This window comes from Triticum aestivum, chromosome 2A (assembly GCF_018294505.1).
Source record: "Triticum aestivum cultivar Chinese Spring chromosome 2A, IWGSC CS RefSeq v2.1, whole genome shotgun sequence".
Taxonomy (NCBI): Eukaryota; Viridiplantae; Streptophyta; class Magnoliopsida; order Poales; family Poaceae; genus Triticum; species Triticum aestivum.
This window is the reverse complement of record NC_057797.1, coordinates 764,821,380-764,845,307: the sequence shown is the minus strand read 5'-3', so window position 1 is coordinate 764,845,307 and position 23,928 is coordinate 764,821,380.

Below are 23,928 nucleotides of genomic sequence, written 5' to 3'. Positions count from 1 at the left end.
TGCTGGTTCGTAGAAAAAAACTCATGGTCATTGGAAGTTGCTCACGCAAATTTTTTTTTAAATGCCGTAGGTCGTACTAGTGCCATCTGGTCGAAGTGTTCTCGAAGCTTCACCAAACCAGCTGTATCGTGCCGCATTGCTTGTAGCAATAATGGTTCAGTTCATGACCTTTTTTCACGGTGTCACCGTGAAAGGGTTCAGAAGCCACTTGCAGTGACCGTCTAGAATCAAATTCGAAAATGGGAGAACATATTTGAAAGCTGTCTGCAAACCGAGACACGGACTCGGCAAGAACCGATACATCTTGTCTTCAGAAAAATACTGCGAATCCTCAAGGGCCCTGCCAGGTTCTATCGCGATTACAAGGACTTTGACAGTATACGAGCGCGGAGAGGAGGGAGCGTTTGTGGCGTGGGGTGTGCGTTCGCTTTTGATTGTCTGGACGGACAACGGGCAGACATCCGGACTCCGGCAAAGATCTTAGGTTTACTTCCAATTTAATGAGATTCAGACATGCAGATTGATGCGTGGATATTTGAGATATCCTGGATGGCAAAAAGTGTCCAGACTTCTTTTGCACACATTACATCGTGTGACACGTAATGTCACTTGCAGACTAGTACTCTACACCACGTTGAGCATATATATCAGTCCAAGGAAGAGGTTAGCTGTGATCCCAACACTACATCACACTTGTCCTCATATTATATATGTACTACCTTTGTATCAAAATATAAGACATCTTTACAGTTCTGTTGGAAATATGAGCAGTTTATCATATGATTTTCTGTTGGAAATATAAGCAATTTATCATATGATTTTATTAACAAAAACAGTAGATAAATCATGACTATGATAGCAGAGATAAGACAAATCATGCAATCCAACAGAGTGTACGCAGATGGCATCTGAAGTAGTGAATATGAACAGAACATTTGTATAACAGAAGCTAGAACAAGAAATTATGTCAGGATCTTAAACAGAAAGAACACGAAATTATGTCAGGATCTTAAACAGAAAGAACACGAAGATGTACGGAACAACAGGAGAAGCACTGGTCTTGGGGATGTCGTCCTCGCCGGCCATGTTGTCGAAGAGGTTGTCGACGTCAGGGAAAAAGTCATTGGTGTCCGTGCCTTCCATAATGAAGAAGTCAGTAGTCGAAGCGCTCCCAAAAAACCTTATCACCCTTCTCCCGTACAGGACTCAAAGTGATTGGGTTTCGGAGGCCATCCACAGAGCTGAATCGTTCGCGCAAAACAGGTTGTTACTCGCGCTACCCATCAGACACAGTGTCTGATGGGGCGCATCACTTTTGCCCCGTGACAGGGCCGCACTCAGGTGGCTATAACTTTTACATACGATCTCAGATTGATACGATTTTTATATTAAAATCGATCGTTTCAATGAGGCGAAGACACAATGTTTTTCCATATGAGGCTGTCTTGGGGGTGTAATCAGCCGAATAGTGTTCTGAATACAAAATCTCAGTACGAAAACAACTTTGGCCTTCGAGATGAGATCGGATGGCGATGGCCCAAACTTCAAAGATGTTCATATCAACAATACAAAACTTTTTAATGTAGATCACTTCTCCATTTGAGGCCATATTAATTAAATTCTTAACCGTGCCAAAATCTGGTGTCAATACATGCCCCTCTATTTTTCCGCAAAACTTAGATGCTGAAAAATAATTTACCCAGAGTTTGTTCTAAGGACGATGTCAACACTCCATCATCCATTTATATGTTCCTATGGTGATAATTATATATCAGTCATGTCTTTGCTTAGGGCGATAGTTATATATCAGCCACTTTGATTAGCAACAAAATACAGCTAATCAAATGTATGGTGATGAGGTAAAACCCTTGCATGTTGTAAGAAGTTATATTGCGTCCATGGATCAAAATAAGTCCATCAAGGGTAAACAGTCATACCTGAGGATGAATTCCATGTCATCGGCATCAATGGCATAGTTGGAGAATGTGGATAATATGTGCACCGAAGACGTTGAAACCTTCGGCTTGGTCGTTCATAATTTTCACTATTTTCCTTCTTTACCTTTGTCGCACTCTTGCAATGGAACCTTGCACATCACTCTTGTTTTGATTATTTCCTTTGGAACCCATGCCATGTTTCTCTTTTGGAGCTCTTGTGCACTAAGCTTTTGCGACTTCTTCTTTTTCCAATACGATAAGCCGAGTGGGCACCCCAACTGCGATTTTGTTTGAAGTAATGGCAATTCTTGTTTTACCTTGTGCACTCTCAACTTCTTCCCTTCAGATTTGGCACTTGATTGACTTGCCTCATTGCCTTTTGTAACCAATGTTAATACTTTAATTGGCTCGTTTTCATTTGAGATCATATCTGAAGTGGCACTCTTACGACCATCTTCCTTGTGCTCCAGACCGATTCTTTTTTATTGAAACGATCTTGAACATATGACTACTCATTGAAGGTTGGTCTTCTTGGAACTACATAATATTGGCGAGATGGTTTATAATAATATGGAGAATGTGCCCTTGTATCATACCTATCCCATGTTGGATACGGATTTACGTGAGCATAGGGAGGCATCCACGACATTGGCATTGGCGACCAAAAATAACGATATGAACAAGTTGCATTCAAATTCTCTTCTTGCCAATATCGATCCTTGGATTTACGCCTATGGGGTGATCTTGATGCTTTTGCATTAGTTGGCCCATAAGCACCGTTCTCCTCACTTATCTTCTGATATTTTTCGAATAGTTCGGCGAAAGTGACTTTTGGCTTTTTGTCTTTGTTCTTACATCGGCCTTTGTTTTCTTTGGTTGTGCTTGCACCGGTCTTTGGATATTTTTTGTTGCCCCCCAATACTTGGCGTCTCCATTGTAGCTTTGATGGAATTCTCGCCCTCAAGATTATGTTCATTATGCTCTTCAACAACTTCTTTACTTAAAAGCTTGATCCCATCACCTGCAGTTTTTACCTTCTCTTTAAATGGATCGGCTTGAAGCGGCCGATGCAAAAACATTTTACCATCGCGACCAATTGGAATAGACTCGTCATCTCTTAGTGTCTCAAAAAATTTCAATCGTCCTTTATCAATGGCCGATTTAACTATTTGATGAAACATGTTGCAATCCTCTATACTATGCTTGAACGAATCATGCAACTAACAATAAATTTGTCCATGGACAGATGCCTTGACATGGTGATCAAGAGTTCTAATGTAATTATTTTTCAACAACAAATCAAAGATTTGATCACACGTGTTTGAATCGAAGGTATACGTTTTGTTTTCTAGCCGATCTTGGTGTGAGAACGGCTTTGGAGGTAAGCAAACGAATGGTTCAGATTTAGAATCTTCCCATTCGGCTATGCATTGTATTTTGCACTCTTATCTGGACGAACCGGGACTAAAGGCCCTCCACGTGGCCGCTGCCTGGAGGTCCACCTTTAGTCCCCAACCGGTACTAAAGGAAGTTTATGATTTTTTTGAATTTTTTTAAAAAAATATTTTTCAAATTTCTGAATTATTTTAACCTCTAATCTCTAATCACCCCTCATCATTTCAAATCATCTAACTTCCCGGACGGTCACCCATCCTCTCACTACTCCAGCCTGAGCACGCTTAACTTCCGGGTTCTATTCTCCCTCGTTTCCAAGTCTGCACTTGTTGTTTTTCTGACAATAGTAAGATGTCAATCCTATTAACCCTCAGGAATTTAGCTTGAGCATGAAGTCACACATTTCACTGTTTGAGTTTGAAACTATTGTTCTAAAAAACAATAATTATTTAGTAACACTAATATTTCTTGAATAAGTAGTTTGACCATAGTTTAACCACAGTTTGACTAATGTTTGACCAGATTTGACCAAAATACAAAAAGCTGAAATAATTATTTAGTAGCACTAATATTTCTTGAGTAAGTAGTTTGACCACAGTTTGAGCAGATTTGACCAAAATTCAAAAAAACTGAAATAATTATTTAGTAACACTAATATTCTTGAATAATTATTTAGTAACACTAATATTTCTTGAATAAGTAGTTTGACCATAGTTTGACCACAGTTTGACCATAGTTTGACCAATGTTTGACCAGATTTGACCAAAATACAAAAAATTGAAATAATTATTTAGTAACACTAATATTTCTTGAGTAAGTAGTTTGACCATTGTTCGACCACAGTTTGACCAGATTTGACCAAAATTAAAAAAAGCTGAAATAATTATTTAGTAACACTAATATTCTTGAATAATTATTTAGTAACACTAATACTTCTTGAATAAATAGTTTGACCAGATTTAACAAAAATTCAAAAAAAAACTAAAATTTGAGCATAACTTTTTTCCTTTTAGAATTTGAGGATTGTAAAAATTTGTAAACAGGTCGTAGGCAGTCAAAATCGGATGCGGATTTTCGTGCTGAACATGTTGATATATTATACGTTTTTTTCTGACATCGTATGCAAAATTTATAGCCGTTTTACGTTTTCCCTGCACTTTTTGCAAAACATGTTCAAATTTAAGTTTTTAAATTTTCCTAACTAGTAGATGTGGTAACTGTTGGGGAACGCTGTAATTTCAAAACAATTCATACGCACACACAAGATCATGGTGATGCATAGCAACGAGAGGGGAGAGTGTTGTCTACGTACCCTCGTAGACCGGCAACGGAAGCGTTGACACAACATAGAGGAAGTAGTCGTACGTCTTCCCGATCCGACCGATCCAAGTACCGAACGTACGGCACCTCCGAGTTCTGCACACGTTCAACTAGGTGACATCCCTCGAGCTCCGATCCAGCAAAACGTTGAGGGAGAGTTTCGTTAGCACGGCGGCGTGATGACGGTGATGATGTTCTACCGATGCAGGGCTTCGCCTAAGCACCGCTACGATATGACCGAGGTGGAATATGGTGGAAGGGGGCACCGCACACGGCTAAGAAACGATCACGAAGATCAACTTGTGTGTCATGGGGTGCCCCATTGCCCCCGTATATAAAGGAGGAAGAGGGGGAGGTGCGGCCGGCCCTAGGGGTGCGCCTGGAGGAGTCCTACTCCCACCGGGAGTAGGACTGCCCCCTCTTGCCTTGTTGGAAAAGGAAGGGGGAAGGGAGAAAGAGGAAAGGGGGGCGCCCCCCCCCCCTTCCTTGTCCTATTCGGACTAGGGGGGAGGGGGCGCACGGCCTGCCCTGGCCGGCCCTCCTATTCTCCCTTATGGCCCATGTAGGCCCAATAACCCCCCCCCCCCCGGGGGGGGTCCGGTAACCCCCCGGTACTCTGGTAAAATCCCGATTTCACCCGGAACATTTCCTATATCCAAATATAGGCTTCCAATATATCAATCTTTATGTCTCGACCATTTAGAGACCCCTCGTCATGTCCGTGATCACATCCGGGACTCCGAACAACCTTCGGTACATCAAAACAAAAAAACCCTAATTACGATCGTCACCGAACTTTAAGCGTGCGGACCCTACGGGTTCGAGAATTATGTAGACATGACTGAGACACGTCTCCGGTCAATAACCACTAGCGGAACCTGGATGCTCATATTGGCTCCTACATATTCTACGAAGATCTTTATCGGTTAGACCGCATAACAACATATGTTGTTCCTTTTGTCATCGGTATGTTACTTGCCCGAGATTCGATCGTCGGTATCTTAATACCTAGTTCAATATCGTTACTGGCAAGTCTCTTTACTTGTTCTGTAATACATCATCCCGCAACTAACTTATTAGTTAGAATGCTTGCTAGGCTTGAGTGATGTGCATTACCGAGAGGGCCCAGAGATACCTCTCCGATAATCGGAGTGACAAATCCTAATCTCGAAATACGCCAACCCAACAAGTACCTTCGGAGACACCTGTAGAGCACCTTTATAATCACCCAGTTACGTTGTGACGTTTGGAAGCACACAAAGTGTTCCTCCGGTAAACGGGAGTTGCATAATCTCATAGGCATAGGAACATGTATAAGTTATGAAGAAAGCAATAGCAACAAACTAAACGATTAAGTGCTAAGCTAACGGAATGGGTCAAGTCAATCACATCATTCTCCTAATGATGTGATTCCGTTAATCAAATGACAACTCATGTCTATGGTTAGGAAACATAACCATCTTTGATCAACGAGCTAGTCAAGTAGAGGCATACTAGTGACACTCTGTTTGTCTATGTATTCACACATGTATTATGTTTCCGGTTAATACAATTATAGCATGAATAATAAACATTTATCATGATATAAGGAAATAAATAATAACTTTATTATTGCCTCTAGGGCATATTTCCTTCAGTCTCCCACTTGCACTAGAGTCAATAATCTAGAGTACACAGTAATGATTCTAACACCCATGGAGCCTTGGTGCTTATCATGTTTTGCTCGTGGAAGAGGCTTAGTCAGCGGTTCTGCAACATTCAGATCCGTATGTATCTTGCAAATTTCTATGTCTTCCACTTGGACTAAATCCCGAATGGAATTGAAGCGTCTCTTGATGTGCTTGGTTCTCTTGTGAAATCTGGATTCCTTTGCCAAGGCAATTGCACAAGTATTGTCACAAAAGATTTTCATTGGACCCGATGCACTAGGTATGACCCCTAGATCGGATATGAACTCCTTCATCCAGACTCCTTCATTTGCTGCTTCCGAAGCAGCTATATACTCCGCTTCACATGTAGGTCCCGCCACGATGCTTTGTTTAGAACTGCACCAACTGACAGCTCCACCGTTAAGTATAAACACGTATCCTGTTTGCGATTTAGAATCGTCTGAATCAGTGTCAAAGCTTGCATCAACGTAACCATTTACGATGAGCTCTTTGTCACCTACATATACGAGAAACATATCCTTAGTCATTTTCAGGTATTTTCAGGATGTTCTTGACCGCTGTCTAATGATCCACTCCTGGATTACTTTGGTACCTCCCTGCTAGACTTATAGCAAGGCACACATCAGGTCTGGTACACAGCATTGCATACATGATAGAGCCTATGGCTGAAGCATAGGGAACATCTTTCATTTTCTCTCTATCTTCTGCGGTGGTCGGACATTGAGTCTTACTCAACTTCACACCTTGGAACACAGGCAAGAACCCTTTCTTTGCTTGATCCATTTTGAACTTCTTCAAAACTTTGTCAAGGTATGTGCTTTGTGAAAGTCCAATTAAGCGTCTTGATCTATCTCTATAGATCTTAATGCCCAATATGTAAGCAGCTTCCCCGAGGTCTTTCATTGAAAAACTCTTATTCAAGTATCCCTTTATGCTATCTAGAAATTCTATATCATTTCCAATCAATAATATGTCATCCACATATAATATCAGAAATGCTACAGAGCTCCCACTCACTTTCTTGTAAATACAGTCTTCTCCAAAAGTCTGTACAAAACCAAATGCTTTGATCACACTATCAAAGCGTTTATTCCAACTCTGAGAGGCTTGCACCAGTCCATAAATGGATCGCTGGAGCTTGCACACTTTGTTAGCTCCCTTTGGATCGACAAAACCTTCTGGTTGCATCATATACAACTCTTCTTCCAGAAATCCATTCAGGAATGCAGTTTTGACATCCATTTGGCAAATTTCGTAATAATAAAATGCGACATTGCTAACATGATTCGGACAGACTTAAGCATCGCTACGGGTGAGCAGGTCTCATCGTAGTCAATCCCTTGAACTTGTCGAAAACCTTTCGCAACAAGTCGAGCTTTGTAGACAGTAACATTACCGTCAGCGTCAGTCTTCTTCTTGAAGATCCATTTATTCTCAATTGCTTGCCGATCAACGGGCAAGTCAACCAAAGTCCACACTTTGTTCTCATACATGGATCCCATCTCAAATTTCATGGCTTCTCGCCATTTTGCGGAATCTGGGCTCACCATCGGTTCTTCATAGTTCGTAGGTTCATCATGATCTAGTAGCATGACTTCCAGAACGGGATTACCGTATCACTCTGGTGTGGATCTTACTCTAGTTGATCTACGAGGTTCGGTAGTAACTTGATCTGAAGTTTCATGATCATTATCATTAGCTTCCTCACTAATTGGTGTAGGTGTCACAGAAACCGGTTTCTGTGATGTACTACTTTCCAATAAGGGAGCAGGTACAGTTACCTCATCAAGTTCTACTTTTCTCCCACTCACTTCTTTCGAAAGAAACTCCTTCTCTAGAAAGGATCCATTCTTAGAAACGAAAGTCTTGCCTTCGGATCTGTGATAGAAGGTGTACCCAACAGTTTCCTTTTGGTATCCTATGAAGACACATTTCTCCGATTTCGGTTCGAGCTTATCAGGTTGAAGCTTTTTCACATAAGCATCACAGCCCCAAACTTTTAGAAACGGCAACTTTGGTTTCTTGCGAAACCACAGTTCATAACGTGTCGTCTCAACGGATTTTGATGGTGCCCTATTTAACGTGAGTGCAGCCGTCTCTAAGGCATAACCCCTAAACGATAGCGGTAAATATGTAAGAGACATCATAGATCGCACCATATCTAGTAAAGTACGATTTCAACGTTCGGACACACCATTACGCTGTGGTGTTCCAGGTGGCATGAGTTACGAAACTATTCCGCATTGTTTCAAATGTAGATCAAACTCGTAACTCAAATATTCTCCTCCACGATCAGATTGTAGAAACTTTATTTTCTTGTTACGATGATTTTCAACTTCACTCTGAAATTCTTTGAACTTTTCAAATGTTTCAGACTTATGTTTCATTAAGTAGATATACCCATATCTGCTTAAATCATCTGTGAAGGTGAGAAAATAACGATATCCGCCACGAGCCTCAATATTCATCGGACCACATACATCTGTATGTATGATCTCCAACAAATCCGTTGCTCTCTCCATAGTATCGGAGAACGACGTTTTAGTCATCTTGCCCATGAGGCACGGTTCGCAAGTACCAAGTGATTCCAAAAGTCCATCAGTATGGAGTTTCTTCATGCGCTTTACACCGATATGACCTAAACGGCAGTGCCACAAATAAGTTGCACTATCATTATCAACTCTGCATCTTTTGGCTTCAACATTATGAATATGTGTATCACTACTGTCGAGATTCATCAAAAATAGACCACTCTTCAAGGGTGCATGACCATAAAAGATATTACTCATATAAATAGAACAACCATTATTCTCTGATTTAAATGAATAACCGTCTCACATCAAACAAGACCCAGATATAATGTTCATGCTCAACGCTGGCACCAAATAACAATTATTTAGGTCTAAAACTAATCTCGAAGGTAGATGTAGAGGTAGCGTGCCGACTGCGATCACATCGACTTTGGAACCATTTCCCACGCGCATCGTCACCTCGTCCTTTGCCAGTGTTCGCTTAATCTGTAGTCCCTGTTTCGAGTTGCAAATGTTAGCAACAGAACCAGTATCAAATACCCAGGTGCTACTGCGAGCTCTAGTAAGGTACACATCAATAACATGTATATCACATATACCTTTGTTCACCTTGCCATCCTTCTTATCCGCCAAATACTTGGGGCAGTTCCGCTTCCAGTGTCCAGTCTGCTTGCAGTAGAAGCACTCAGTTTCAGTCTTAGGTCCAGATTTGAGTTTCTTCTCCTGAGCAGTAACTTGCTTACTGTTCTTCTTGAAGTTCCCCTTCTTCTTCCCTTTGCCCTTTTTCTTGAAACTGGCGGTCTTGTTGACCATCAACACTTGATGCTCCTTTTTGATTTCTACCTCCACGGCCTTTAGCATTGCGAAGAGCTCGGGAATTGTCTTATCGATCCCTTGCATGTTATAGTTCATCACGAAGCTCTTGTAGCTTGGTGGCAGTGATTGAAGAACTCTGTCAATGACACTATCAACAGGAAGATTAACTCCCAGTTGAGTCAAGTGATTATGATACCCAGACATTTTGAGTATATGTTCACTGACAGAACTATTCTCCTCCATCTTACAGCTATAGAATTTATTGGAGACTTCATATCTCTCAATCCGGGCATTTGCTTGAAATATTAACTTCAACTCTTGGAACATCTCAAATACTCCATGACGTTCAAAATGTCGTTGAAGTCCCGATTCTAAGCCGTAAAGCATGGCATACTGAACTATCGAGTAGTCATCAGCTTTGCTCTGCCAGACGTTCATAACATCTGGTGTTGCTCCAGCAATAGGCCTGGCACCTAGCGATGCTTTCAGGATGTAATTCTTCTGTGCAACAATGAGGATAATCCTCAAGTTACGGACTCAGTCCGTGTAATTGCTACCATCATCTTTCAACTTTGCTTTCTCAAGGAACGCATTAAAATTCAACGGAACAATAGCACGGGTCATCTATCTACAATCAAACATAGACAAGCAAGATACTATCAGGTACTAAGTTCATGATAAATTTAAGTTCAATTAATCATATTAATTAAGAACTCCCACTTAGAAAGACATCCCTCTAATCTTCTAAGTGATCACGTGATCCAAATCAACTAAACCATAACCGATCATCACGTGAAATGGAGTAGCTTTCAATGGTGAACATCAATATGTTGATCATATCTACTATATGATTCACGCTCGACCTTTCGGTCTCAGTGTTCCGAGGCCATATCTACATATGCTAGGCTCGTCAAGTTTAACCTGAGTATTCTGCGTGTGCAAAACTGGCTTGCACCCGTTGTAGATGGACGTAGAGCTTATCACACCCGATCATCACGTGGTGTCTGGGCACGACGAACTTTGGCAACGGTGCATACTCAGGGAGAACACTTTTATCTTGAAATTTAGTGAGAGATCATCTTATAATGCTACCGTCAATCAAAGCAAGATAAGATGCATAAAAGATAAACATCACATGCAATCAATATAAGTGATATGATATGGCCATCATCATCTTGTGCTTGTGATCTCCATCTCCGAAGCACCGTCATGATCACCATCGTCACCGGCACGACACTTTGATCACCATCGTAGCATCATTGTCGTCTCGCCAATCTTATGCTTCCACGACTATCGCTACCGCTTAGTGATAAAGTAAAGCATTACAGCGCAATTGCATTGCATACAATAAAGCGACAACCATATGGCTCCTGCCAGTTGCCTATAACTCGGTTACAAAACTGTTGGGGAACATAGTAATTTCAAAAATTTCCTACGCACACGCAAGATCATGGTGATGCATAGCAACGAGAAGGGAGAGTGTTGTCTACGTACCCTCGTAGACCGAAGCGGAAGCGTTGATGCAACATAGAGGAAGTAGTCGTACGTCTTCCCGGTCCAACCGATCCAAGCACCGTTACTCCGGCACCTCCGAGTTCTTGGCACACGTTCAGCTCGATGACGCTCCCCGGGCTCTGATCCAGCAAAGCTTCGGGGAGGAGTTCCGTCAGCACGACGGCGTGGTGACGATCCTGATGTTCAACTGTCGCAGGGCTTCGCCTAAGCACCGCTACAATATGACCGAGGTGTAATATCGTGGAGGGGGGCACCGCACACGGCTAAGGAACGATCACGAAGATCAACTTCTGTGTCTATGGGGTGCCCCCTGCCCCTGTATATAAAGGAGTGGAGGAGGGGAGGGCCGGCCCTCTCTATGGCGCGCCCTAGGGGAGTCCTACTCCCACCGGGAGTAGGATTCCCCCTTTCCTAGTCCAACTAGGAGTCCTTCCATGTAGTAGGAGTAGGAGACAAGGAAGGGCAAGAGGGAAGAGAAGGAAGGAGGGGGCGCAGCCCCTCCCCCTAGTCCAATTCGGGCTAGGCCTTGGGGGGGGGGCCTGCCTCTCCCTCTCCCCTAAAGCCCAATAAGGCCCATATACTTCTTCTCCCGTATTCCCGTAACTCCCCGGTACTCCGAAAAATAGCCGAACCACTCGGCACCTTTCCGATGTCCGAATATAGTCGTCCAATATATTGATCTTTACGTCTCGACCATTTTGAGACTCCTCGTCATGTCCCTGATCTCATCCGGACTCCAAGCTCCTTTGGTACATCAAAACTCATAAACTCATAATTTAACTGTCATCGAAACCTTAAGCATGCGGACCCTACGGGTTCGAGAACAATGTAGACATGACCGAGACACGTCTCCGGTCAATAACCAATAGCGGAACCTGGATGCTCATATTGGCTCCTACATATTCTACGAAGATCTTTATCGGTCAGACCGCATAACAACATACGTTGTTCCCTTTGTCATCGGTATGTTACTTGCTCGAGATCCGATCGTCGGTATCTCAATACCTAGTTCAATCTTGTTACCGACAAGTCTCTTTACTCGTTCCGTAATACATCATCTCAGAACTAACTCATTAGTTGCAATGCTTGCAAGGCTTATGTGATGTGCATTACCAAGAGGGCCCAGAGATACCTCTCCGACAATCGGAGTGACAAATCCTAATCTCGAAATACGCCAACCCAACATGTACCTTTGGAGACACCTGTAGAGCACCTTTATAATCACCCATTTACGTTGTGACGTTTGGTAGCACACAAAGTGTTCCTCCGGCAAATGGGAGTTGCATAATCTCATATTCATAGGAACATGTATAAGTCATGAAGAAAGCAATAGCAACATACTAAACGATCGAGTGCTAAGCTAACGGAATGGGTCAAGTCAATCACATCATTCTCCTAATGATGTGATCCTGTTAATCAAATAACAACTCTTTGTCTATGGTTAGGAAACATAACCATCTTTGATTAATGAGCTAGTCAAGTAGAGGCATACTAGTGACACTCTGTTTGTCTATGTATTCACACATGTATTATGTTTCCGATTAATACAATTCTAGCATGAATAATAAACATTTATCCAGAAATAAGGAAATAAATAATAACTTTATTATTGCCTCTAGGGCATATTTCCTTCAAAAACATGATCATCTCATACAATAAAATTTAGCATCATGTCTTGACCATATCACATCACAACATGCCCTACAAAAACAAGTTAGACGTCCTCTACTTTGTTGTTGCAAGTTTTACGTGGCTGCTACGGGCTTAGCAAGAACCGTTCTTACCTACGCATCAAACCACAACGATAGTTTGTCAAGTTGGTGCTCTTTTAACCTTCGCAAGGACCGGGCGTAGCCACACTTGGTTCAACTAAAGTTGGAGAAACTGACACCCGCCAGCCACCTGTGTGTAAAGCACGTCGGTAGAACCAGTCTCGCGTAAGCGTACGTGTAATGTCGGTCCGGGCCGCTTCATCCAACAATACCGCCGAACCAAAGTATGACATGCTGGTAAGCAGTATGACTTATATCGCCCACAACTCATTTGTGTTCTACTTGTGCACAACATCAACGCATAAAACCTAGGCTCGGATGCCACTGTTGGGGAACGTAGTAATTTCAAAAAAATTCCTACGCACACGCAAGATCATGGTGATGCATAGCAACGAGAGGGGAGAGTGTTGTCTATGTACCCTCATAGACCGGCAACGCAAGCGTTGACACAACGTAGAGGAAGTAGTCGTACGTCTTCCCGATCCGACCGATCCAAGTACCGAACGTACGGCACCTCCGATTTATGCACACGTTCAACTCGGTGACGTCCCTTGAGCTCCGATCCAGCAAAACATTGAGGGAGAGTTTCGTCAGCACGACGGCGTGATGACGGTGATGATGTTCTACCGACGCAGGGCTTCCCCTAAGCACCGCTACGATATGACCGAGGTGGAATATGGTGGAAGGGGGCACCGCACACGGTTAAGGAACGATCACGAAGATCAACTTGTGTGTCATGGGGTGCCCCCTTGCCCCCGTATATAAAGGAGGAAGAGGGGGAGGTGCGGCCCGCCCTAGGGGTGCGCCTGGAGGAGTCCTACTCCCACCGGGAGTAGGTCTCCCCCCTCTTGCCTTGTTGGAAAAGGAAGGGGGAAGGGAGAAAGAGGAAAGGGGGGCGCCCCCCCCTTCCTTGTCCTATTCAGACTAGGGGGGAGGGGGCGCGCGGCCTGCCCTGGCCGGCCCTCCTCTTTTCCCTTATGGCCCATGTAGGTCCAATAACCCCTGGGGGGGTCCGGTAACCCCCCGGTACTCTGGTAAAATCCCGATTTCACCCGGAACGTTTCCGATATCCAAATATAGGCTTCCAATATATCAATATTTATGTCTCGACCATTTTGAGACTCCTCATCATGTCCGTGATCACATCCGGGACTCCGAACAACCTTCGGTACATCAAAACACAAAAACCCTAATTACGATCGTCACCGAACTTTAAGCGTGCGGACCCTACGGGTTCGAGAACTATGTAGACATGACTGAGACACGTCTCCGGTCAATAACGAACAGCGGAACCTGGATGCTCATATTGGCTCCTACATATTCTATGAAGATCTTTATCGGTCAGACCGCATAACAACATACGTTGTTCCCTTTGTCATCGGTATGTTACTTGCCCGAGATTCGATCGTCGGTATCTTAATACCTAGTTCAATCTCGTTACTGGCAAGTCTCTTTACTCGTTCCATAATACATCATCCCGCAACTAACTTATTAGTTGCAATGCTTGCAAGGCTTGAGTGATGTGCATTACCGAGAGGGCCCAGAGATACCTCTCCGATAATCGGAGTGACAAATCCTAATCTCGAAATACGCCAACCCAACAAGTACCTTCGGAGACACCTGTAGAGCACCTTTATAATCACCCAGTTATGTTGTGATGTTTGGTAGCACACAAAGTGTTCCTCCGGTAAACGGGAGTTGCATAATCTCATAGTCATAGGAACATGTATAAGTTATGAAGAAAGCAATAGCAAAAAACTAAACGATCAAGTGCTAAGCTAACGGAATGGGTCAAGTCAATCACATCATTCTCCTAATGATGTGATCCCGTTAATCAAATGACAACTCATGTCTATGGTTAGGAAACATAACCATCTTTGATCAACGAGCTAGTCAAGTAGAGGTATACTAGTGACACTCTGTTTGTCTATGTATTCACACATGTATTATGTTTCCGGTTAATACAATTCTAGCATGAATAATAAACATTTATCATGATATAAGGAAATAAATAATAACTTTATTATTGCTTCTAGGGCATATTTCCTTCAGTAACATAACTACATCTCGAAGGGATTTTAACTTTTGAAGTTTTTATCATTTTCTTTTGCTTTTTACAAAACTGAAAAGGCGATACACACGGGGGGGGGGGTAGGATTTGAAAATGAGACCATTAGTACCGGTTCGTGGCACGAACCGGTATCCGGTACTAAAGGTCAAACCTTTAGTACCGGTTCGTGCCACGAACCGATACTAATGGGCATCGCACCCTTTAGTACCAGTTCGTGGCACCAACCGGGACTAAAGGTCCCATTTGAACCGAGAGTAATGCCTGTACGATGCCCTCGCCGCTCGAACCGGGACTAATGTGAGCATTAGTCCCGGTTCGTAGCGCAACCGGGATTAATGCTCTTTTCCGGCCGAACGAAAGCCCTGTTTTCTTTAGACTTTTTCGGCAACGAGACGTCGCCGAAATTCTTTAATTGTGCACGGAAAACATTGTATGCTACGGTACTAGGTGAAGACACATGTGATCCTATAGAATTTTCACTTATTCGGCTATTACGTGAAGGTGCGAAGCCGAATTATGAATACCTATAGTTGCATATGGTGCTAAAAACTTAGTAGCATGAGATGTAGCATATGATGATTGAGGGTAATTGGCCGGATAACTAGTAGTAGCATGGCCAATTCCCCTATCCACTGGCATGTTTTGATTAACATATTGCAAGTTGGTTGACGATGAATAAAAAGGTGAAACACTTTGTTGCATACTATCGGAAGTTCCTATGTAAGGTGTTTCAGCTTGATTAACCGAACTCATCATGTTGTTCATCAACATATGGATTTGTGGGGTTGCCGATGCATGGGAGTTGGAATACATACACTGCATGTTGCTAAAATTATACGAGGTAGAAGCATGAATATTATTCTGAATCGGCTCTTGCACATAATTAGATGCATGATTGATAAAACTAGGGCTAGCCAATACAATATGCTCATTAGACGATCTAGCAACAACCTATGCATTATTTGCTTCTAGATAAGTGAATTGGGTATTCCTATTACCTTTGTAGATTGCAAACCCTAGATGACGATCTCTTCGTAGAAAGAACGGGACGGAGACCGTTCAAAGCTTCGTTTCCCCAGCGAAGTCGCCAAAAAGTGTGTTCGCACACGAATACGTCACCGTGTACCCTTGACGCCGGGGGTGATGCACCGCAGCTCACATCGAAGGAGACCCGGCCAGAAGCGCGGTACGCAGGCAATCCGGCGGGTGTTTTTGAGGACCCAAAACCCCACACGCTCGGGAGGGACCCCGTCAGGGCGCGTGACGGGTATAGGCTGCCCTAGGTCGACCTGATCACCCTAGGGCCTCGAGGTTCGCCGCCCTACAACAATAAGAACGAACGAAGAATGAGGTAGAAGAAGAACAAGGGAGAGAGATAAAAGTAAAGGTAAAAAATGGTAGATGAATTATTCGATTGTGTGTTGTTCAATCGGCCGTCACCCCTTAGGTATATAAGAGGCGGATGGACTTCCCGTACAAGAAAAGGACTCCGAATCACGTCCAAATCTTTCCAAAATTAACCGAACTCGGATTTAGGTAAGTCGGGAACATCAGTTTGGTTTTTAGGTCCCACAGGCCGCACACGACCTCGGATGAAGATGAGCCCAAAGCAAATTTGACCGTTTCAACGAGGCAAACAACTTTCTTGTTGAACGTTTTTCGATTTGAGACCATCCTCAGGGCCAAATCGTTCGTGCAAAATAGGCTGTTACTCGCGCTACCCATCAGACACAGCGTGACAGGGCCGCACTCAGGTGACTGTAATTTTTACATACGATCTCAGATTGATACAATTTTTATATAAAAATCAATCGTTTCGACGAGACAAAGACAATTCATGTAGAATGTTTTTCCATATGAGGCTGTCTTGGGGACGTAATCAGCTGAATAGTATTCTGAATACAAAATCTCAGTATTTCAAACACAACTTCGGCCTTCGAGATGAGATCAGATGGCGATGGCCCAAACTTCAAAGATGTTCATATCGACAATACACAACTTTTTAATGTAGATCACTTCTTCATTTGAAGCCATATTAATTAAATTCTTAACGATGCCAAAATCTGGTGTCAACACAATGCTAGAGGCAAAGCCCTCCAACCTGCTCCTGGTTTCCACTTCACGCAACGGTGACCATTCATCTAGACGGTTCCGACACTCGAAAGACCAATAATTTGCAATATTGATGTTGTGAGAGCCAAATCTTTAGCCATTCATCTAGAGAAATCTTACTTAAACCCGAATCTATTCCTCTCTTTCTCGCCCAAGTGGTTCCAACCTCTCTAAATATTGCCAAAGCATGTCTAGCTACATCCTAGCCCTCTCACAATTATCTTCCCTATTAAATACTCCTATTCCTTTGCCATGGAAAGGAATGTCCTTTTAATGTTATCCTTATCTATTTGAGGCGAAACTTTGCCACATACGTAGCTCACTTTACTACCATGACACAACACAGGAAATATAAGATCATTTCACCCAGCCTCTCTCTCACTACACAATACAAACACCTGCTAACCAGCTAAGATTTTAACTCCATGCACTCAGCACAATGGCCCACTGTCTCTCAAATCTCCATAGGTATCTATCCTAGCATCAGTTCACACATAGGCTTTGGTTTCATCAAATCAGTGCACTAGGAAAGGAGGGCGCGAGCAGCCGGCGGTGACCGTGTCACTGGCGTGCGAAACCGGCTCTACACCAAGGCCAAAGTCGCCCGACCAGCTGCTATCGCGTATTGCCCCCACCTGTCCCTCTGCGCTAGCGTGATCTTCATCCTATTCCAGCACGGCAAGAGCCCCTTTCACTAGTAGAAAAAGGGGCTATGGTTCAGGCCGCCTCAGCCCATTAGTCCTGGTTCAGTCTTGAACCGGGACCAATGTGGGCATTGGTCCCGGTTCGTGAGCCCAGGGGGCCGGCCGGGCCACGTGGGCCATTGGTCCCGGTTTGTATGGACCTTTTGGTCCTGGTTGGTGGGATGAACCGGGACCAAAGGGCCTCCCTCCTGGCCCACCACCATTGGTCCCGGTTGGTGGCCTGAACCGGGACCAAAGGCTCCCCTTTAGTCCCGGTTCATGTCATCAACCGGGACCAATGAGGTGCCTATATATACCCTCGCCCGGGAGCAGAGCACTCCAGTGCTTTGTTTTTCTCAGGCCGGCGAGGGGAGGGGTTTGTGGTGCTTTAGCTCACCTCCTATGCACATGAGGTGTTCGATGTACGTACGTGGGATGAGCACAGACAGGAGGAATTTAACCTTAAGGCGTTGCTGTTCGTGACCATCAACGATTGGCCCGCTCTCAGTAACCTTTCAGGACAGACAAGCAAAGGATACCACGCATGCACGCACTGTTTAGATGACACTGAAAGTATATACCTGGACAAATCAGGAAGAATGTGTACCTGGGCCATCGTCGATTTCTTCCGACCAACCATCAATGTCGAAAGAAAGGCAAGCATTTCAAAGGCGAGGCAGATCACCGGAAGAAGCCCGCCATGCGCACCGGTGATCACGTGCTTGCTATGGTCAACGATTTACCCTACATCATCTTTGGAAAGGGTCCCGGTGGACTAGCTGTTCCGAATGACGCTGAGGGACACGCACCCATGTGGAAGAAGAAATCTATATTTTAGGACCTACCCTACTGGAAAGACCTAGAGGTCCGCTCCTCAATCGACGTGATGCACGTGACGAAGAACCTTTGCGTGAACCTGCTAGGCTTCTTGGGCGTGTATGGGAAGACAAAAGATACGCCGGAGGCACGGGAGGACCTGCAACGTTTGCACGAAAAAGACGACATGCCTCCGAAGCAGTATAAAGGTCCTGCCAGCTACGCTCTTACGAAAGAAGAGAAAGAAATCTTCTTTGAATGCCTGCTTATTATGAAGGTCACGACTGGCTTCTCATCGAATATAAAGGGAATAATAAATATGCCAGAGAAAAAGTTTCAGAACCTAAAGTCTCATGACTGCCACGTGATTATGACGCAACTGCTTGCGGTTGCATTGAGGGGGCTTTTACCGGAAAACGTCCGATTAGCCATTGTGAAGCTATGTGCATTCCTCAATGCTCAAAAAGTGATCGATCCAGAAATGGTACCAAGGCTAAGGAGTGATGTGGCGTAATGTCTTGTCAGTTTCGAGCTGGTGTTCCCACCATCCTTCTTCAATATCATGACGCACGTCCTAGTTCATCTAGTCGACGAGATTGTCATCCTGGGGCCCGTATTTCTACACAATATATTCCCCTTTGAGAGGTTCATGGGAGTCCTAAAGAAATATGTCCGTAACCGCGCTAGGCCAGAAGGAAGCATCTCCATGGGCCATCAAACAGAGGATGTTATCGGGTTTTGTGTTGACTTCATTCCTGGCCTTAACAAGATAGGTCTCCGTAAATCGCGGTATGAGGGGAGACTAACTGGAAAAGGCACTCTTGGAAGAGACTCAATAATATGCAGGGACGGATATTCTTGGTCTCAAGCACACTACACAGTTCTACAGAACTCTACCTTGGTGACCCCGTATGTCGATGAACACAAGAACAGTCTGCGCTCCAAACACCCGGAGCAATGCGACGACTGGATTACATGTGAACACATCAGGACTTTCAGCAGTTGGTTGGAAACACGTCTCAGAGGTGACAACACTGTTTGTGATGAGTTGTACTTGTTGTCCAGGGGACCATCTTTGACTGTATTGACTTACAAAGGATACGAGATAAATGGGAATACATTTTACACGATCGCCCAAGATCAAAAGAGCACCAACCAAAACAGCGGTGTCCGCTTTGATGCAGCAACCGAGAGCGGAAAGGACACATATTATGGTTACATAGTGGACATATGGGAACTTGACTACGGACCTGATTTTAAGGTCCCTTTGTTTAAGTGCAAATGGGTCATTCTGTTTGGCGGCGGCGTACAGGTAGACCCACAGTACGGAATGACAACAGTGGATCTGAAAAATCTTGGGTACATTGACGAACCGTTCGTCCTAGCCAATGATGTGGCACAGGTTATCTATGTGAAGGACATGTCTACCAAACCGAGGAAAAGAAAAGATAAGGAAGCGAATACATCATACGATGAGCCAAAGTGCAACATAGTTCTTTCAGGAAAAAGGGACATCCTGGGAGTGGACGGCAAGACAGACATGTCTGAAGATTATGAAAAGTTTCATGAAATTCCTCCCTTAAATGTCAAGGCTGACCCAAGCATCCTGATAAACAATGAAGATTATCCATGGTTACGGCGCAATAAGCAAATGACACAAGCGAAGAAAAAGTGAAGACTTTCTCCCGCAACTATTATGATGATACCATGCCAACTTTGTAACGGATGATCTTTCGTCCGAAACTCAGATACTTCGAAAGAGATTGTTCGTTTTGTACACAAAGTGCATCCAGTTTTTTCCGTAACCATCTCAACTTTGTTGCACATGCTATGTGGGTGAAATGATGATCCCATGCCAACTTTCAACCTTTTCGGAGTTCATTTGAAATGCTTTTCAATTTCAGGGTCTTATAGCTCAAAAAAATCAATAAATCCATGAAAAATAACAAATGAAGTCAGAAAGGGTTGAAAATTGATGATGTGTCTTTGAATGGTGCATTTTGAACACAGAAAAAATATGGAGTTCAAATAAGTTCAAGAAAATGAAATCCCTTTGTAACAGATGATCTTTCGTCCGAAACCCTGATACTTCGAAAGAGATTGTCCGTTTTGTACACGAAGTGCATCCAGTTTTTGCCGTAACCATCTCAACTTTGTTGCACATGCTATGTGGGTGAAATGATAATACCATGCCAACTTTCAACCTTTTCGGAGTCCATTTGAAATGCTTTTCAATTTCAGGGTCTTATAGCTCAAAAAAATCAATAAATGCATGAAAAATAACAAATGAAGTCAGAAAGGGTTGAAAATTGATGATGTGTCTTTGAATGGTGCATTTTGAACACAGAAAAAATATGGAGTTCAAATAAGTTCAAGAAAATGAAATCCCTTTGTAACAGATGATCTTTCGTCCGAAACCCTGATACTTCGAAAGAGATTGTCCGTTTTGTACACGAAGTGCATCCAGTTTTTGCCGTAACCATCTCAACTTTGTTGCACATGCTATGTGGGTGAAATGATGATACCATGCCAACTTTCAACCTTTTCTTAGTTCATTTGAAATGCTTTTCAATTTCAGGGTCTTATAGCTCAAAAAACTCAATAAATGCATGAAAAATAACAAATGAAGTCAGAAAGGGTTGAAAATTGCTGATGTGTCTTTGAATGGTGCATTTTGAACACAGAAAAAATATGGAGTTCAAATAAGTTCAAGAAAATGAAATCCCTTTGTAACAGATGATCTAACTTCATAGTAAAGTTATTCATAAACTAGCGATTCACATACATTTTAAAACTATAAGTATTTAGTACAAATAAAAAAATAAAAAGCAAAAAATAAAACAAAAGAAGAAAACAACAAAAAAATTAAATTATAAGTAAAATAAAACTATAAGTATCACTAAAAAACTGTAAGTAATTAAACTAAAATAAAACTATAATATTCTTCAAATTTTTAAAAATTCAAATTTAAACTATTTAAAATTTAAAACTAATGGCACTAACAGAAAGTTTATAATTTTTGTGACCTAAAAGCAAAAAAGAAATCACTAAAAACTGTAAGTATTTAGTTTTAAGTAGAAATAAAAAATAAATAGAAAAAATTCTAATTTTATAGTAAAGTTATTCATAAACTAGTGATTCACACAAATTTTTAAAAATTCAAATTTAAACTATTTAAAATTTAAAAGTAATGGCACTAATAGAAAGTTTATAATTTTTGTGACCTAAAAGCAAAAAATAAAAAACCAAAAAAATGTAGAAATAAAAAAGAAAAAAAATGCCACCTACTGGGCCTCCACGGCGTGAATACAACTAGAAACCCTACATGGGCCAGGATTCAGGCCCGCAGCAGGCACAGTAGGCCCACAGGCATTGCAATGACAGGTTAGGCCCGAAAGCCTGCAGTTGAGAGGAGCTCAGGAGGGTGGGCGCAGCAGCGCTTATAAACCACTCCAAAGCCCTCTCAACTAGCGATGTGGGACTAAACTTTCGGACGCGGGGCGCAGGGGGGCATTGGTCCCGGTTGGTGGCACCAACCGGGACTAAAGGGGGGCATTGGTCACGGTTGGTGCCACCAACCGTGACCAATGCCCCCCTTTAGTCCCGGTTGGTGCCACCAACCAGGACCAAAGGCCGCCGCTTCCCGCCCTTTGGGCTGCTGAAAATTGGCCTTTGGTCCCGGTTGGTGGCAAGAACCGGGACCATAGGTAGGCATTCGTCCCGGTTCGTGGCACGAACCGAGACCAAAGGTGTGGCTATATAAGCCCACACTTGCAAAATTTTCGCCAACTTCTCCCACTCCCCTTCGCCGACACCGTCAGGCTCCTCCTCGTCGTCGTCACCGTCGACCCCTCGCCGTCGCCGTCGCCCCGCGCCCCTACCCCCGCGCGCCGGCGCCCTCGCCGCCCCCGCCGTCCTCGTCGCGCCCCCGCGCGCCCTGCTCGCCGTCGCCGCCCCGTGCTCGCCGTCCCTGCCCCGTGCTCGCCGTCGCCGTCGCCCCGCGCCCCTGCCCCCGCGCGCCGGCGCCCTCGCCGCCCCCGCCGTCCTCGTCGCGCCCCCGCGCGCCCTGCTCGCCGTCGCCGTCCCTGCCCCCGCCGTCCTCGTCGCGCCCCCGCGCGCCCTACGCCCTGTCGCCGTCGCCCTCCCGCGCGCCGCCCCGCCGTCGCCGTCGCCGTCGCCCGCCCGCCCCCATCGTCGCCGTCGCGGTCCTCCTCTGGTCTGGCCGCGGCGCCCTTTTTTTCTGTTATATGCTTTTTCATATATATGTATATATATGCTTGTTAGGATTTGTATATATGTATATATATTCTTGTTTTTTCATAGATATTTTTCTGTTCATAGATATTTTTTCATAGCTATATTATGATTTCTTTTCTGTTCATAGATATTTTTTCATATATATGCTTGCTTTATATATATATGTGTATATATGTTCTCTATGTATATATCTATGTTCATGTATATATGCAAAAAATAGTTCTTTAGAAAAATTAGGATTTTTTTGGTGATATTAATTATTATAAATATGAAATTGTTTTTTATATTCATATGAACAAATGAATTAGAAGAGGGAGAAGAAGAGGGGGTCGAGAGGGGGTCTAGGGTCGCCGAGGGGTCGAGGATCGTCGAACATGAGAGGAGGAAGAGGATAAAAAAAAGAGGAAGAAGAAGAAAAAAAGATCTATTCTTTCTTCTCCTCTTTTTTTTCTTCGATCTTCTCCTCTAGCTATTCCTTTCTTCTTCTCCTCTATTGGTCGAGGGTCGGGAACTAGGGTAGAGGGTCGAGGGTCGTTAAGGGGTCAAGGGTCGAGGGTTTCAGGGTCGTTGAGGGTTCGAGGGGTCAAGAATCGCCGAGGGGTCGAGAGAGGTTTCCTAGTGTCAAAGTATTGAAGAAATCCATGCCTTCATCATTAGCCGGAAGTAACCAGGGCATGTTGGTACGAAGTTCTGCAAAGTTGTTCTGGAATGGAGTCCCGGATAGAATAATCCGCCTTTTGGTATGAATTCAGCAAAGGCCTTCCAAATAGCGATATTCGGAAGGCTCTTGCTGAACTTTGTACCAAAAAGCGAATTATCCTATCTGGGACTTCGTTCCAGAACAACTTTGAAGAGCTTCCTACCATCATGCACATGTTACTTTCGCCTAATGATGAAGACATGGTTTTGTTGAATCCTTTGACACTAGGCAACCTCCCGACCCCAAGGCGATCCTCTCGAACATGAGAGGAAGAAGAGGAAGAAGAAGAAAAAAGAGGAGAAGAAAGAATAGAGGAGTTAACGAGGGTCATCG